Source organism: Elaeis guineensis, chromosome 12, assembly GCF_000442705.2.
Source record: "Elaeis guineensis isolate ETL-2024a chromosome 12, EG11, whole genome shotgun sequence".
NCBI classification, from domain to species: domain Eukaryota; kingdom Viridiplantae; phylum Streptophyta; class Magnoliopsida; order Arecales; family Arecaceae; genus Elaeis; species Elaeis guineensis.
Genome location: NC_026004.2, coordinates 24229539 through 24237401, shown reverse-complemented (window position 1 = coordinate 24237401; position 7863 = coordinate 24229539).

The following is a 7863-nucleotide window of genomic DNA, read 5'->3' as shown; positions in this document are numbered from 1 at the left end:
TTTTTATGCTCTGATATATTTCAAAATTCAAACTTGCTCTGATACATCTTTTAAAATTTTATTCACCTTGATACATCTTAAGAAATTTGTTTTACTCTGATACACCCTACAATTTCTTTTAACTTGCTCTGATACATGATAAAATTTAATCTGATACAGTGTGAAGGTTTCTCTGATAAATTATAACGTTTGCTCTGATACAGTGTGAAATTTTCTCTGACATTTGCTCTAATACAGTGTGAAATTTTCTCTAATATATTATAAAATTTTCTTGCTCTGATACATTATAAAATTTTTTCTGATAACATTGTAAAAAAATTATTTTTCTTGCTCTGATACATTGCAAAATTTATTTCTCTTCTCTTGCTCTGATATATCTTGAACTCAAAATGATCTAATACCCTTTTCAAATCTTTAAGAAAATGGACAAACTATTTTTGCATTTATATTACATGCCAAAAGAATCATACTCTTTTCAAGCATATACACCTATAATGGATTCTTTTAAAATTAATGCATTAACATAAATATTTTTGTTCAAATATTTTGTCATCATCAAAAAGGGGGAGATTGTTGCTCCTAGATTGATTTTGATGATTACAAAGCAGATTGAAGGGATACAAATAATTTTAAAATGAAAAAGTTCTTATGCTCTTCAAGGGCAAAATTGTAATTTCACTAAAATTCTGATTTGATAGTACCATTTGGTAGAACAAATGATTTGAAATCTATTGGTGAAAATTTTATTGTGTTTGGACTTATATTTTTGAAGTTATGAAGGTTTGAAGTGAATGAGTCGACTCATGAGTCGACCTCTGCTGATTTGAGCCGAAAAATCCATAAATCAGACCTTCTGGTCTGTGCAACAGAAGTCGACTCATGAGTCGACTCCTGATGCATGAGTCGACTCATGAGTCGATCCCTGCGACGGAAAATGTCAGCAACGGCTATTTTTTTGCCCGTTTTAATTGCCATTTATGCTTCCTAAAATTGCTCTAACGGCTCTTTATCTACCTAAATTGTTTTCTCTTGCTTCTAATGCTACAAAATGCTTAAAATGGTGAAAGAAATTACAGATTAAATAGCGGATCAAACGTGAAATCAAAAAATGAGAAGAACAGAAGAGAGGATCCGAAATCTGCAAGAAAAAGCCTGAGATCAACGAAAAATCCAAAAAGAAAAAGAGAGAGGATCCATAATATACCAGAGAGATTATGAAAGAGAAAAGCAAGATCTTTCAAGGAGAGAATTTTTCATGCCTATTGTTTCAACCTTGATCTAGAGATCGTTCAAAGCTTTCAAGAGATCTTTAATCAACAATCAACCTCTTCTCAAGCATTCAAGCATTCATCTACTTTGAGAAAATCCGAAAAAGAGGTTCTTCATTTGAGTAAAGCTTTTATTGTTATATTCGCTCATTTAAGGAGCTGTTATTGTATTAATTTGTGCTCTAAATTTTTCTTACTCTTTGTGAGTTTTTGTTCTTGTTTTTGGAGGATTTCCAAAACAAGGAAAGGTTGATCCGAACCTGAAATCGGAGTGTTTTGGGTTTACTTGTACCCGAAAAACAAGTGATCTAGCTTGGGATAGCTAGTGTTGGAGTTTTCGATGTTTTGTATTCGGGTTGAATACAAAGGATAGTGGATTGAAATTCCCAAGTAAGATCTTGGGGAGTGGATGTAGGTGCAAGGTTAGCACCGAACCACTATAAATCTTTGTGTTTGTGGTGTGCTTTATCTCTTCACTTTATTTCTTTATTATATTCTTGCATTCCTGCCTTAGGGAATTAATATTGAATTAAAGTCTTTGTTTTGTTCTTCATAAGTAATCTGTTGGGCTTAAAATTTTTAGAAACCCAATTCACCCCCCCTCTTGAGTTGCATAGCTGGGCAACACTAATTCTCAATCATAGAGTTCCAGATAGATAAGACTCATAATCAGCCATCAGATCAGAAAGGAACCTCTAATGTGTGTGACCCCGCAGGTTCGAACCTAAGCCGGTAGCACAGGAACCAATTTCTGTACTAATCGAAGTGACCATCTAGCAATGGTACCCGACGACCGGATAGGTCGAATAATCGCAATCGCAACATTCAGAACCTACGTGAATATGGTTACCGTATAATTCATCCCTTTTGACCCCTGTGTTTAGGATGACTCAGAGTTAAACTGTCAACCCTGATGATATCATCCGAATCGTGCTCAACTCAATTAGTCCTGTGACTCCTCACTAGGACTACCCTGGCCAAGATTTTGCTAAATTGAAACACGACTGTACACAGCTCCTAAACTGGAGTGGTCAATTCCATCTTGACACACGCACCGACAAGTCAAGTACTTGACTACACCCAGCAACCTTCCGTCACTGAATTAGAAATTCAGGTAGTCCAGTGCCTAAGTGCAGTGAGTTGCTTGCAAGTCACCGTGGCGGTCTCAGGTCGGAGGGACATTTATACCCATATCCCATCGGAGCAAATCTTGACAGCAGAAATAGCTCCGGAGTTGGTCACGTTCAGTGCAGATGTACCATTACATCTCACCTGTATGCCATACCAGTGTCTCCACACTCTTTGGTTATGAGGACAACCAACCCATATGGCACACAACGACCTATGCTCGATAAATATTGTCGTCCTTGGTAACAACGTATCATTTGGTCGCGAACATGTTTAAGGACTAAACGACAAATCCTCCTTTGTCGAGTCTAAATAGTCCTAAGGACTTCACCACAACACAGGAGTTCATTAGAAGATGAAACATTTATGATGAAAAAATATCAAAATAACTTTTATTTATTTATAATTCATGTACTAATACAAAAGGAGCACAACCGTCAACAGGCTGACGATTGGCTTTGGGACACTATTCCCAACAAAATAAACTATTGATCCTTAGTATTTCTCAAATACTTAAGGATTGTCTTTACAATCTTCTAATAGTTCTCACTCAGATCAGACTGGTACCTACTCACTACTCCTAGTGAATAGGTTATATCCAGTCTCATACACGTCAAGACGTACATAATAGATCCCACTACTGAAACATATGGGATTCTACTCATGCGCTCTCTTTCTCTTGAGAGATTGTCGGATATTCTTTTTTTGAGAGAGTAATTTCATGGCCTATCGGAAGATAGTCTCTTTTAAAATTCTTCATATTAAACCATTTCAATATGGTATCAATGTACGTGAATTAGAATAATTCAGCAACCTTTTAGATCTATCTCTATAGATCTTCATCCGTAGGATGTAGAATAATTCTCTCAAATCCTTCGTGGAGAACTGTGATAATAATCACAGCTTTACACTTTGCAAATCTCGGATGTCATTTTCTATTAAGAGTATGTCATCTACATACAATACAAAGAAGATGACTACATAATCGTTAGCCCATTTGTAGACATATGGCTTTTCTCCATTCCTAACAAAACCATACATTTTGATCGTTTTATCAAAATATATGTTTCAACTCCTGGATGCTTGCTTCAGTGCATAAATGGATCTGTTTAGCTTACACACTTTAGATTCATTTGTAGATGTGAACCCTTCAGGTTGTATCATATATATCTCTTCTTCTAGCTCTCCATTAAAGAAAATAATTTTGACATCTATTTTTCAGATCTCGTAATCTAAGAGTGCTGCTATTGCAAGTATAATCCGAATAGACTTGAGCATTATCGTAGGAGAGAATGTCTCATCATAATCAATACCATAATGCTGATGATATCTTTTGGCAACTAGACGGACTTTATAGGTCTCCATCTTCCTGTCTGCTCTTTTTTTTCTCTTAAATATCTATTTGCACCCTATGGATTTAATCCCTTCGGATGGATCAACAAGTATCTATATACTATTGATCTCTATGGACTTCATCTCTGATTTCATGGCATCAAGTCATTTCTCAGAGTCGAATCTTTGTATGGCATCTATGTAGATGATCGGATCCTCATTGTTCTTATCTAGTTGAAGGAAAAACTGCCTTTTTTCTTGTAGGATCTTCCAGATCTAATGAGATCTAAGGCAGAATATTTTAAAAAAAAATTATCCTACTTTATTTCAGATCTAAGGTCTATTAGATCTGATTTTTATTATCTAATATTTAATCTAAAATTAAATCTAAAACTTGAGGATTAGAGAAATACCTCTAGGGTAACTAGATTATCCTGTAGATGATCGCAGTAATGCCCGAGGTTCAAAAATAGCCACGCAGTCGCCTGGCCTCTACCGGTATCCACTCGAGCAGGATCTGGATTATCTTCTCCTTACAAATCTCTGCTCTAAAAATTAGATCTGGATCTGATCTGAAAGATCTTCAAAAGATCTTCTGAAGCTGGAGCAGCAGCTTCTCGATAAATCCCTGCAGCCTTCTGATCAGGGAGCCACCACGCCTTGGACAAGCACCAGATGGATGCCCAACTTCTTGGACGTGAAGAGGGGAGAGAGAGGACCAGAGGGTATATGGAGAAGTGGAGGGATATCAGGCTTTTGCTGGGTATTGAGTAGAGTCTCTAAACCCTAGGCGCAGATAGGGTTTAAATAGACCCTGCTGCGCCATGCAGTGCCACATCATTCGACAAATCAAAAAATTTTAATTAATTTTGAAAAAATTATAATTAGTGGAGTGATGATATTAGATCATATCAGATAAGAATCTCACCAAATCCTCCTACTGTTAGCACCAACACTGGATAAACACAGTGAGATTGGTGCCCAACAGTTTGAGTCGATCAAGGCATAGAGTCCTTATCTCATGGGACTCTATCCTTATCCACTTGGGGCGCATGCCATATCTGATTATAGTGCCCACTTTGAGGGTAAAATTAGCAGGTGGACACTCCACAAAAACTCTCCAATAACCTCTTGCCAAGTGGCCTTCAGTCCAAGGTCCATGGGTCAACGTTTGACCAATGTCCTAAAATGAAAATGACAGGTGACAGAAATTGGCAGGTGTTGTCTTAAATTTATCTCATGAATTAAGATAAGACTTCTCTGAGCTGGACTGACTCCAGTCAGACTGAGAGAAATCTTCTTAAGATTTTCTGGATGAGTCAAATCATATTTGGCTCAATCGAGATAGAAAAGATTACACGAGGAGAAAGTTAGGCTTAATCGTGTGCTAGCATGATTTTTTTGAACCTAATTGGATCTAATCCAAATCAATCGAACTGAACTAGCTCAATTGATGACATCCAGATCCTAACTCTTGTTTGTATGACTCAGTTAGATTCATTTTCGTATGGTAATGAGACATGTCGTGATCTCATCATCGACATCATCGAAACTTCTTTCGATGGACCAGAACTCTTCTGATTCAGACAATTAGAATGATCGATCATCAAGATCATTCTAATTGCTTCCAAAATCCATCAGTGACACCTAGCAGTATATGGTGGCAACCCATCAGAAATGAAGACGAACCTCTCGGTGCAGCTACCTGTGTGATTGAGTTCTTCTATCATAAGTTCCGACTGAATTAGGGTTAAGGTGAACTCGTCAAACCCAACATCAGTCATATGAATCAATCGATCGATCCGAGTCTGATGTGAAACTCCAATAAAAAACTCTTTTTTATTATTTCACTCTGCCATGGTCATGGGCTTAAGGACTCAATCTTTCGATCATCATAGGACTACTCCTCTCATCTACCGGGGTTGATAGATCCCTTCTTGGTACAATCTGGTTCCTACAATGAATATGCTACAGCCAACATACACCTCAGGATTCCAAATGGCTAGGAGATTGAGTTATGGTGTAGTCAAACTATAACACACTCAAGGTGAACTGTCGATGCACCTCAGATCAAAGAACTAGACACACAGCTGTAACATCGAGCTAGTCATCGATGAGAAGGTAGACTTCCTTATGACTGCTCGAGATGGTCACGCTCAATACTCTCATTCTCAACGAATATCTGTCCTCTCGCTCGGTGTCTCCACACCGTAGACTCAAGACACATCTATCCTAAGGAAGTGATCGTACACCAATCTTCCAGATCGATCACAATCCTCGTGATGATCCTATGGTCAGGAGCTGTTTATGAGTTAGTTATATAAATTCGTGCCTTAAATTTTCAACTCTTAAAAATATGAATTAACATTCCTACTAACTCAAAGGATGTATCACAGACACAATGTACATAATGTGATAGTAGAATAATCTTTTTATTCATTTATAGTCAAAATTATAAATTTGCCCTTACATTTGTACAGGAATGTGTCAGTCAATCTGGTATCTAGGGCACACATCTAACAAACTCCCACTTGACCTAATGCCAATTGGCTACATATCTAAGTCTCATCTTTTCAAGGTGGGCTTCAATCTTCTACTGGCCTAATAATTTTGTCAGTGGGTCTGCCACATTGTCTATGGAGTCGACTCTCTTAACATCGACATAATTTTTTTCGAGATAATCATGGATCAGATGAAATCGTCACTCGATATGTTTGGACTTTTGGTGAGACCTTTGCTCCTTAGCTAGGGCTATGGCACCATTATTGTCGTAGTAAAGAAGGATGGCATCCGATGACATCACTCCAAGCTCTGCGGCAAACTTCTTGTACAAGAATGCCTCCTTCGCAGCTTTCGATGCTGCAATATACTATGCCTCCATGGTGGAATCAGTAATTACCGTCTGCTTGAAACTCTTTCAGCTAACTGCACCACCATTGCAAATGAACAGACTTCCAGATGTTGACTTTCGATCATCTATATCAGACATAAAGTCTGAGTCTGTAAATTTTTGAACCTGGAGTTCTCCATTTTCAAAGACTAGAAACATATCCTTAGTCCTTCTCAAGTACTTAAGGATACATTTCACAGAAGTCCAGTGCTCTTCGCCTGAATTCGACTGATATCTACTTGTGACACTCACAGCATGGGCTATATCAGGTCGTGTACATAGCATGGCATACATGAAGCTTCCTGTTGCTGAAGCATAAGGGATCTTGCTCATGCGTTCAATCTCCTCAGGTGTGCTAGGGCACATCTTTTTAAAGAGGTGAATGCCATGTCTAAAAGGTACTAAACCTCTTTTGAAGTTTTTCATGCTAAACCTTTTTAGCACCTTCTCTATGTACATCTTCTGTGAAAGTCCTAGCATCCTATTTGGTCTATCTCTATAGACCTTAATACCCAGTATAAAGGATGCCTCTCCTAGATTTTTCATAGAGAACTCCTTAGACAACTATATTTTGACTGAGGTCAACATAGAAATATCATTCCCAATCAGAAGGATATCATCTACGTACAGTACGAGGAAGACAACTGCGCTCCCACTGACCTTCTTGAATACACATGGTTCTTTCTCATTCTTGATGAAACCAAACATTTTGATCACATCATTGAAATGAGTATTCCAGCTCCGAGATGCTTGCTTAAGTCCATAAATGGACCTTTGCAGCTTACAGATCTTGTGATCATCATCACTGGATGTGAAACCAAGCGGCTATTCCATATAGATATCTTTCTCAAAATATCCATTTAAGAATGCCGTTTTCACGTCCATCTGTCATATTTCATAATCAAAATAGGCTGCAACAGCAAGCAATGTGTGGATGGATTTTAGCATGGCTACGAACGAGAAGGTATCCTGATAGTCAATGCCTTCACGCTGACTATAATCTTTCGCTATGAGCCTAGCCTTGAATGTCTCCATATTTTCACCTGCACCTATCTTTCTCTTGAAGATCCATTTACACCTAATAGGTACAATACCTTCAGGTGGATCTACCAAGGTTCAGACTTGGTTTGAGTGCATCGAGTCAATTTCTGATCTCATTGCCTCTAACTATTTCTCGAAGTCGATATCTGATATCGCCTCGTCATAGGTCTTGGGATCATCACCATGAGCCCCATTTCTCGTGAG